This window comes from Onthophagus taurus, chromosome 8 (assembly GCF_036711975.1).
Source record: "Onthophagus taurus isolate NC chromosome 8, IU_Otau_3.0, whole genome shotgun sequence".
Lineage (NCBI taxonomy): Eukaryota > Metazoa > Arthropoda > Insecta > Coleoptera > Scarabaeidae > Onthophagus > Onthophagus taurus.
In genome coordinates this window covers 15,117,205-15,127,233 of record NC_091973.1, presented here as the reverse complement: position 1 = coordinate 15,127,233, position 10,029 = coordinate 15,117,205, and the positions used below count along the sequence as shown (strand labels likewise).

The 10,029-nt window shown below is 39.3% G+C and overlaps 1 long non-coding RNA gene across 7 annotated transcripts; it reads left to right on the top strand.

Moving 5' to 3' along the window:
* Positions 1 to 778: 778 nt before the first annotated feature.
* Positions 779 to 9,531, top strand: LOC111418015 (uncharacterized). Of its 7 annotated transcripts, none has more exons than XR_011641402.1 (9): positions 779 to 3,817; positions 3,874 to 4,753; positions 4,858 to 5,087; positions 5,142 to 6,040; positions 6,151 to 6,335; positions 6,650 to 7,251; positions 7,312 to 7,539; positions 7,613 to 7,970; positions 8,031 to 9,531. It is a non-coding gene; the product is annotated as an uncharacterized lncRNA (long non-coding RNA). The 7 variants fall into 7 exon arrangements; XR_011641403.1 differs by having other exon boundaries at positions 779 to 4,753; positions 5,142 to 5,454; positions 5,711 to 6,040; XR_011641405.1 differs by having other exon boundaries at positions 779 to 4,753; positions 6,650 to 6,766; positions 6,820 to 7,251.
* The last annotated feature ends 498 nt before the right edge of the window (positions 9,532 to 10,029 follow it).

Genomic DNA, 10,029 nt, shown 5'->3' with positions numbered 1-10,029 from the left:
TAAAGTACAAATAATACTTTTCATTTGACGCCATGTATTCTTTCATAAGATCCAATATCAATTTTTCGTTGTTGTCTTTTGGAATTCGAGCAGTTATTATTTTTCTGTTGTCTTTATTTACTTTACTTCCTAATAGTTCCATTGAAGTTGTTATTTCTTCTCCTCTTCCTACATTATTGTGGAACTGCACCTTTTGTTTATCGATTGGTTCGTCGATAATTTGCGGGCTTCTTTCTAAGATAGGATTATAAAAAGTGTCTACCAGAAATTCGCAAGCTGATATGAAGGCGTTGAGAGTGGTTACGTCTCCATCGTATACTGGTATGGTGTCTTGATAAACGTTGGTGATATCTTTTGGTGTATAAGGCATTTTGTCAGCCAATGATATATCACTTACTGCGTTTATGAGTTCACTGAGGTCACTCATACAAGGAACAAAAGAACAAGGGGCAAGGGAAACAATCAATAAGATTTACTCACATGCAGATTATATGCTGTAGAGAAATCATAACCGATGTCCTGCTGTACCTATTTGTTGTAATCCAATAAGGGTTGTACGATTGTTCACAATATGTTTCGAACACTACACAAACCGTAGAAACGGACCGCGAACTCACGAAGATTTTTACTCGCGAACACGTTGTAGTTATCCTACTGACTGCGCCAGTTAAAATTCTAAGATCAGAATTTTGTTTTTTTTTTAAAAGATTATTTTATTAAAAACTAAGTTTACTTACTACAAAAGTTTAAGTTTGCTATTTATTTTTATAATTGTAAATTAACTTGTTTATCTTAAATCAAAGTTTCGAATTTTACGAAGTGCGGCGACGTCGCGATGATAGCTTAGTCTCTCTTTCGTAATTACGCTCGGGATTATATACTTTTTGGAAATGCTTATACAGCATTTACTCTTGGAGGGCACCTATAACTCGCAGGACCGTCCCGGTCGCGGCTGAAGGTACCTATGTCCTGCCTCAGACCATTCTCGCCATGCCCGTTGCACTGCCGATAACGACCGCTCGAGACGACGCGCAATTTCACGGAACGATACACCCTCAATGTGCATACCCACAAACATTCCTTCAATTTAATATACAGGGCGGTTTGTTACATCAAATACAAATACAAATATCTTTATTTACTGTAACAACAAATTTACAATAAAAAGTCCACAAACAAGAAAACAAAAAAATGTATTATCAATGTTAATTCTTATCAATTTCATTCACTGCCTCCCTAATAACTTCCTCAAAAGTGTAATATGCACTTTCAATTAGGTGTTTTTTTATAATTATATTGAATTTACTTCTTGACATTGCCGCAATGGAGGGTGGAACTATGTTGAAAAATTTTGGACCCCAATAGTCCATCGATTGTTGTGTTCTTGAGAGTCGGTGATATGGTGTAGCAAGTTGATAGCAAGATCTAGTTGCATAACTATGTGATTCGCCGAGCGTTTGGAAAGTGTTCCTATTATCGTACACGTACATTAACACCGTATGTATGTATATACTTGGTAGGGTAAGTACTTCTTCTCTAATGAAATACTCCTTACAGCTATCACGCCGTCACAGATTACAGAGAGCCCTAATTGCTGACTTTTGTATTTTAAATATTCATTGGAACTTAGTTGACTGTCCCCAGAATAGAATTCCGTATGATGCCACGGACTGGAAGAGGTTGAAATACGACATTTTGGCGGCTTGGTGTGTAACTATGTTTTCAAACGTCTTATGGTGAAAACTGCTGTTGATAACTTCTTTGATAGGGCCTCAATATGATGGTGCCAATCCAGCCGTCCATCGAGATGTAACCCGAGGAACCTCGCCTTACCGACACGATTTTCTGCTTTTGTGCTGAATATTATGCTTTCTGTTTTATTGTGATTTAGTTGCAGATTATTACTTTCAAACCATAACTGCGCTTCATACATTGCATTGATAGACTTCTGTTTTAGTTCACGCTTGTCTTTACTTTTTACGATGATTGATGTATCGTCCGTATATAAGCCAATTTCTTCATTGACTGTGGCAGGCAAATCATTAACATATATAATGAATAGTAAGGGCCCTAAAATTGATCCTTGGGGCACACCTTGTTTTATGTTTAATAACTTGGAATTTTTATCTTTCCATTGAACGTATTGTTGGCGTTCGGAGAGGTATGAGTTTAGGAGTTCTAGTTGTACTCCTCTTATGCCATAATATTCCAGCTTGTCTAAAAGTATGTTGTGGGTTACAGTATCAAACGCCTTGGTAAGATCTAATAAGTTGATTTCCACTAGTTGTTTGTTATCAAGTGCTTCTGTAATAAAATTTATGACATTCATCATCGCTGTTGTTACCGATTTTTTCCGTCTGTATCCATGTTGGTAAGTTGTTAATAGGTAAAATTTTTCTAGGTAGTCAATCAAACGATTTGCTATAATTTGCTCAAATATTTTTGAGAAAGCTGGTAATATAGATATCGGTCTGAAATTGTCACATTGATTGCTATCACCTTTTTTGTGTACTGGTAGAATTTTTGCAATTTTTAGTTTATTTGGAAAACATCCTTCATTCACGCATTTGTTTAAAACCTTGGATAGAGGTGACGCTATCACATCGACAACTTGTTTTAGGAGGTTGGTACTAAAGTGGTAGGTGTCTTTAGCGTTTTTGTTTTTTAGGGATTGCACAATATCTATGATTTCAATTGGCGTTATTTATTTAAAGTAGAATGATCTTTTATTATCTATTTTATGGTTTTGAAGTAAAGTACCGTATAGATGTGTATTATGGTGATCATTTTTTGCTTTATACTCAAATTTATAAAAAAAGTGTTCATCTCCTCTGCCGATAGTGTTGATTCCTCTCCGCCTGCCAATTTCTTACCAACGCGTTCACTATTTATGACATTCCAGATTGCTTTCGATTTATTTGACGAATTTGATATAAAGTTTTCTTTTTGTTTTTGTTTTTCTGTTGTCACAGTTTTTATGTAAGTATATTTTAATTTCCTATAGATATTGTATGCTTCTGGACTACCTCCTGCCTTTGCTACGATATACATGGCATCAAGAGAATTTTTCAATGCGTTTAACTCAGGTGTGTTTATTGTATATTTTTTATCTTTGCGTTGTAATATGTATTTTCAGGGAAACACTCGTCAAATTTCGCCATGAGTAAGGTATAAAATATGGAAAAGAGACTTTGCGCGGTCTCTGTTATGTGATTGTCAACAAGTATACTCATTTCTCTTAATTTTTCTCTGAAACGATAAATATTTGAAGGAGCAAAGGATCTTTGTTTTGTTTTGTTTTTTCCAGGGTGTTTTAGCTCTGTTATGGTGAACTCGAGCATTTGCGCAAGATGGTCCGACATATGGAGATTGATAGTATTTGCAACGTACTGAGATAGTTACGTATTTATGAATAGATTATCGAAGCACCTGACACTGTTGAGCCTGGATGGTTCGTTAAAAAGTGGATGAAAGTTAAAAGAAGCTAATATATCCCGAGTGATTTCTGCATTTTTATCTGTTCCATTACGTGAAAAATCTAGATTAAAATACCCCATTATAAATATGGTTTTGTTCTGTTCATGCTGCAAATTTTCCATTAGATCCTGTAATTTTTCAGTAAAAATGTTTAGGTCTCCCAGTGGAGAACGGTATATAGCTATTAGTAGTGTTTTGTTTTCTACTATTTCAGCGACAGCCACTTCGATGTTGACTTCCGATGATATAGGTATGAAGTCTGGGCGTTCCCTGACGCCCAGAAAGTGTCCTGGTGTTAAGACATCGTAGTTGGTAGGATCATCAGTAACGGTACACAATGGTCGTGAGTTTAAAACAGCCTCGATCTGTATAATGACTGTGGTAAACTCTTCATAGGCGAGAAGACTAGAACCAACGACTTTTCTAAGGTGAGTTTTTATGGATCGGACTCCAGCTTCCCACTTCCCTCCAAAATGAGGTGCTGCTGGTGGATTAAACTTCCATCTCGTTCCATCCTCACACAAGAGATTGACCACCCGCTTCCACTCCCTAGAAGCAGCATTAAACGGGATCTGAGCTCCCTATCAGCACCGACGAGGTTGGTTTCGCAGTTACTGTAAAGGCACTGACACAGACCATGGCGCCCTGTGAATCGTTTGTAAGCCGATATAAATCCATTGGCTGTATAATCGGTAGCTACTTCCAGATGGATGGCAGAAGTAGCTAAACAAACAAACAATATTAGGTAACTTTTGTAGATTTTACCACCTCGTCCTCGCAATGTTTTTAATTGAAATGGTCCAGCATAATCGACTCCTCTGTGAAGAAATGGCCTTGATGGAATGACCCGAGATGGGGGAAGCTGACCCATCAGTTGTTGGCTAGCCTCTATGCGTTGTTTGGCACATGTTACGCATCGCTGTATGAATGAGCGAATCGGTACACGACCTCCAACAACCCAAAATTGTCTCCGAATGGATGAGAGAGTGAGCTGCGTTCCTCCGTCCTTCGGTGATGAGCATCGATGATGAGACCGGTCAAATGTGATTCCTTTGGAAGAATCATTGGATGTTTCTCATCCCAATCCAACAATGCGAACCGGAGACGCCCAGTTATTCTTAGAATTCCTTCACTGTCAAGAAAAGGGGTGAGTCTGTATAAGCACCTTGTTTTGTTCACTGTTCTTCCTTCTTGGAGGGTGCAAATTTCTGTATGGAAATGTTCCTGCTGTGTATCTTTAACCCAAAACAGAAGGGAACGTTTTATTTCAGCTGAGGTAAGAATATCTGAAACAAATTCGGTTTTAGTTTTTGTGACTGCACGAAAACACCATGAGGTAATTCGTAAAAGTTTGTGTAGTGAGGAATATTTTGATTTCAGATCCCAGCTGGTGGTAGTGGTAAGATGAATGGAAACGGTGTCGCGCTTTTCTTGATCGACATCAGATGGCATCGGAAGAGGATGAGATGGCCAGCAATCTGATGACTTGTTGACCCAATGAGGACCAGACCACCAGAGCGATTCATCCTGCAAGCGACGAATCGGAACGCCACGTGAAGCAAGGTCCGCAGGATTGTCTTCACTAGGAACGTAAGACCAACGTGCTTCAGGTAGATCTTGTATTTCGATGACTCGATTTCTAACGAAGTCGTTCCATCTACTAGGGTGACTACGAATCCAAGAAAGCGCGACCATAGAGTCCGTCCACAGATGTATTGGATGGTTACCGAGCTCCAGAGCACTCGCGACGCGTTTAACCAACCGCACTAAAACCACCGAGTCGCGGAATTGACACAACCTTTAGAGGGGACACTTTGGTTTTAGAGCTTAGAATTATTACCCGCACCTCCGCCAATTTTTCGACTCGTAGATAGACAACGGCGCCGTACGCGTTGCTCGAAGCATCAGAAAATCCGTGAAATTCAACGCTCGCGAAAGCACGATCGGTACCAAGCCAACGCGGGACGCGAATTGTGGGTACGTGGTGAAGGTTTTGTAAAAATGAAATCCATTTTTCACGCAAATCGGTGGGAAGATGTTCATCCCAGTCGAGACCGCGAACTCAGAGCTCCTGCATGAAAATTTTTGCGACGATAATAAATGGCGAAAGAAACCCGAGGGGATCGTAAAGTCGTGCAACAAATGATAAAATTCCGTTCTTTTTGTAATTTTGATCTTAACTTCGTCAGGGCTACTGATCACGAACAAGAATTGATCAGTATCATTATTCCAGGTCAGTCCTAAAGCCTTAGGAGAATCATGGTCGTTGATGGACACGGTTTTGGTTAAAGAAACGTCACTCGGCGGTAATTGTTGAAGTATTTCTGGATTATTAGACATCCATTTACGTGCATGAAAACCGCCGGCCGTAAGAATATGATTTAGTTGCGCGATTACGTTGGTTGCTTCGTTCGCACTTTCCGCACCCGAAAGAATGTCATCGACGTAGGTGTCATTTAGTAGTATCTCTGCACCGCGTGGATGGATGGATAAATGTTCGTCAGCGAGCTGCCGTAGGCAACGAATTGCCAGAAAAGGCGCACACGATAAACCGTAAGTAACTGTAAGTAACTCGTAACTTTTGATATTTTCTGACGGATTTTCTCGCCAAACGACTCGTTGAAACCGTTGATCGTCTTTATGTATTTTAATTTGTCGATACATTTTTTCTAGGTCGCAGAGAAAAACGAGTTTGTGTCGTCGCCACCGAAGAAGAACGTCAATGAGTTCCGATTGAAGTTTTGGGCCAATATGTAAACAATCGTTCAACGAAACTCCCGAAGATGATGAGGATGAACCATTGAAGACAACCCGGAGTTTAGTGGTGGAACTAGAATCGCGAATAACTCCGTGATGTGGTAAATAGTAATTTAAAGTACTTAAAGTCTTTGAAGCAATGCACATATGTCCGAGAGACTCGTAATCTTGCATAAATTCATGATAGGCGATAGAAAGTTGCTCGTTTTTTGCGAATCTTTGTTCCATCCTACGAAAGGAATTTACGGCGGTGTCGTACGACGTTCCGAGACAACTAGGGGATTTTTTAAAAGGCAAACGCACTATGAATCGACCGTTTTCATCGCGAGAATACGACCGTGAAAAATGTTCCTCGCACGCGCGTTCATCAGAAGATAAATGAGGTGTTGAGCACGAATCTTCTTCTTGTTTCCAGAAACGCTGTACCGCCTCTAGCAACTCCCGATCTACAGAGCATTGAAAACCGTACGAACTCGAATCTGCCGCTGGAGAAGTTTCTCCCATGGAACCGAAAAGAATCCATCCGAATAAGGTCTGCTGAGCAACCATGAGCCCGTTGTTAAATATGCGAATGTTGCTTTGTAGGATTTTTGTGTAAAATTGCACTCCCAAAATTAAATCGATTTTGCGGTTCGAATTGAATTCGGGATCAGCCAACGGAAGATCAACAACATCAGCAGGAATGGATTTAGAATGCCGTTTTGGGACGTAAGTAGTGAGCCGAGGTAGAATCAAGGTTTTTTCCTTCAAGGAGATAGATGGATCACATCGCGACGTCAACCGAACCGATACCATTCCATTGGTAGTACATGTTTTCCCGGAACCAACACCGGTGATGGGAATGTTAGCAGCGCGACGCGGAAGATGCAATCGTTGCACCAACGATTCACTAACAAAGAACACTTCTGAGCCCTGGTCTATTAATGCGAATTGAACTGATTTGGATCAACGCCGTAGCCAAAAGAACTGGAGCACTGATGTGACATGCATGAACCGAATGACTGGTCGATGGCTGAGGTGAATTTACGATTGCCGATTTTTTTGTAAGGTTAGAATTAATTTGTAAAAGCTTTTCAGGTGGAAAATCGTGTAATATTGTGTGATGAGGTTGTCTGCAGTTCAGGCACCTAGCGAAGACGCGACACGCGGATACGGAATGATGACTCAGGCAATTGAAACAAAGTTTATTGGTCATCACATATTCACATCGTTGACGAGGTGTCTTTGTAATAAACTGAGAGCAACGATATAGACGATGTTCATTTGCATTGTTCACACAATGCACATCTGATTGTTCCCGGTGAGGTATTATGTGATTTAAAATTAACAGTTTTTTGTCTAGAGCTTGTACAAAAATACGAATTTTTACTTTTTTCAGAAAGATTTTCGATTGCTTCTAGGGTCAAAACACGCACCGACAGAAAGTCCATGAAATCGTCGAATTTTGAAGGGGTACGATGATCGCTGACCGATTTTTCCCATTCTTTTATAGAATCGGTATCTAATTTTCTGACGATTAAGTATACCAAGAGGTAATCCTATTTATCGACAGGACAACCCAAGGACTCCAGAGCTCCGAGAGCTTCTTTAACTTCCCCAATCAATCAATTCAACTCTACAGAAGACTCAGTTCTTAGAGGTTTTGCCGAAAATAACGCGGAGATTTGATTGTCAATCAGTACCCGTAGATTTTCATATCTATCAACAAGAAGATTCTACGCCCGGTTAAAATTGTCGTGAGTAACTGACAAGTTCTTAACTAATTGACCAGGTTCTTTAGTGAGGCTCATTTTCAGATATTGAAATTTCTCCACTCCGGTTAGATCGGTATTGTCACTGACCATAGTGTGACGAAGAGGTCACGAAATTGAGTCCACTCAGAATAGGAACCGCCAAATGTCGGAAGATTTATTCGCGGAACCTGTCGCGCGCGCGACGGTACAGCTTCTGTGGTCGCGGTAGCGTTCGACGTGACACTAGCGGGTGTTTCGATCTCGCGTATCATATCTATGAACAGATCCGGACTATGCCTGGTTATCTGTTGTAGGGAGGTGGTGAAGTAAATCGAGTAGATAATTAATTCATACTGAGTTTTATTATAAAAATTTTCAGTTTATATACAAAACCTTAAAACTACAATGTGCGATTGATTCCAAAACAATCGCGTCTTATTTACAAAAATTAAATTTAACAATTATTTTACGTCCTCGATTATTGTTTGAGCACTGCCGATATCGATCCTTAATCGGCAATTGATCGATGAACCTGCTGAGCTGCAGCGCTTCGTCAGGTGTTGTTGCGACCGCTAACTGGGTCGGTTCGAACCTTGCGTTATCACTATTTTAATTTATTTCCTAATTTGTTTCTAATATTAAAAAAAATCTTTTTTGTTTAATTAAGATTAAACAAGGACACCCTTTGAATCGATGTAGTTCTCTTCGCATACAACATACAATTCGTCTGTGAAATACACCGTGTCTGAGTAATTAGCGCGGTATTGACTCAATTGTAAATGGTTTTCTTTAAATTCGATCCAGCACTCATTTACGCGTTCTAGCCGAGCGTTTAGGGCACCCATGGTGCGTTTAGGAATCGCTAATTTTTTAGCATTGTCCGAAGCACGCGATATTGAATTCAGTAGCTCGTTCTGCCGTTCGAAAACCGGTTCGAGATCTTTTTCGGGAATGGATTTCGGCATGATGAAGTTGCAAGACGAATTTATGTAGATTAATTAGAGATATATAGTTTATTTTATGTTTGTAGTAGTAGTTTAGTTGTAGTTTAGCAGTAGTTTAGTAGTAGTTTAGTTTTTTTTTTAAGAATCACCGCACGGAAGACAGGGTCGGAAAATGTAGTAAAATTTTATTGATGTTTATAAGAATGAAGAAATAAATTTAAACCTAAATCGAGCACACGGCGACGGTAATGGCCGTCGCGCAAAACCGATCGAATTTCACGTAAAGTTCACAAAATCAAAAATATATCGCGAGAATCCGGCTCGAAGGACCAAAAAATAATGTTTCTAACTTAGCGCGCAATTCTTCTACTTAAAGAAATTGAATTAAATAGTCTTACTTAACCACTTTCTCCAAGTCTCTCGATTTTGGTGGTAGAATAAAACACTGTGAAAACAAAGAGGGTTTATTTTCGGACGGGCATACTTTTATACAGATTTTGGACAAAACAGGTTTACAGAAATATATACAAGGAATTAAAGACGCGATACATACTTACATGTTAACAATAATTATTTATAATATATACAATAAAAGAGAAAAAAAATAGCGGAGTGTGACCAAATAAATTTAAAATGTACTAGAGACTATGAGTTTTAATTACTCTCCCTTCGCGCGTGTGAGCGCGTTGCTCAAAATTTGAATTGTCCGCGCGTGCTGGCGCGTTCTGAACAGCGGATCATCTTTAAAATCGTTTAACGGTTATTTCATGATATTTGTAAATGTTTGAAATCGGTTTGATCGTTTTCTAATTCCGCAACATAAAAAATAGTCGCTATACGGTAGCTCGACGGTAGCTCGCTTGCTGCTGAAACTTCCTCGGGACGGTCGGCTTGACTGATAGGAACATGTGGCTTGTCGTATCTTGTTTGAAAATTTGTTAATTTCGGAATTATTTAATTATTTGATAATAATTTTTCGGAGAGCACATGTTTTCGTGATTCAGCAATTTTATTAATTACTTTCATTTATTGATGATTCGGTCAGGGAACGTTGTTGGAATTTAAGATAACGGTTTTGAAATGGAAAACGGAGAAAATCAAGGTTTAATTAAGAATAT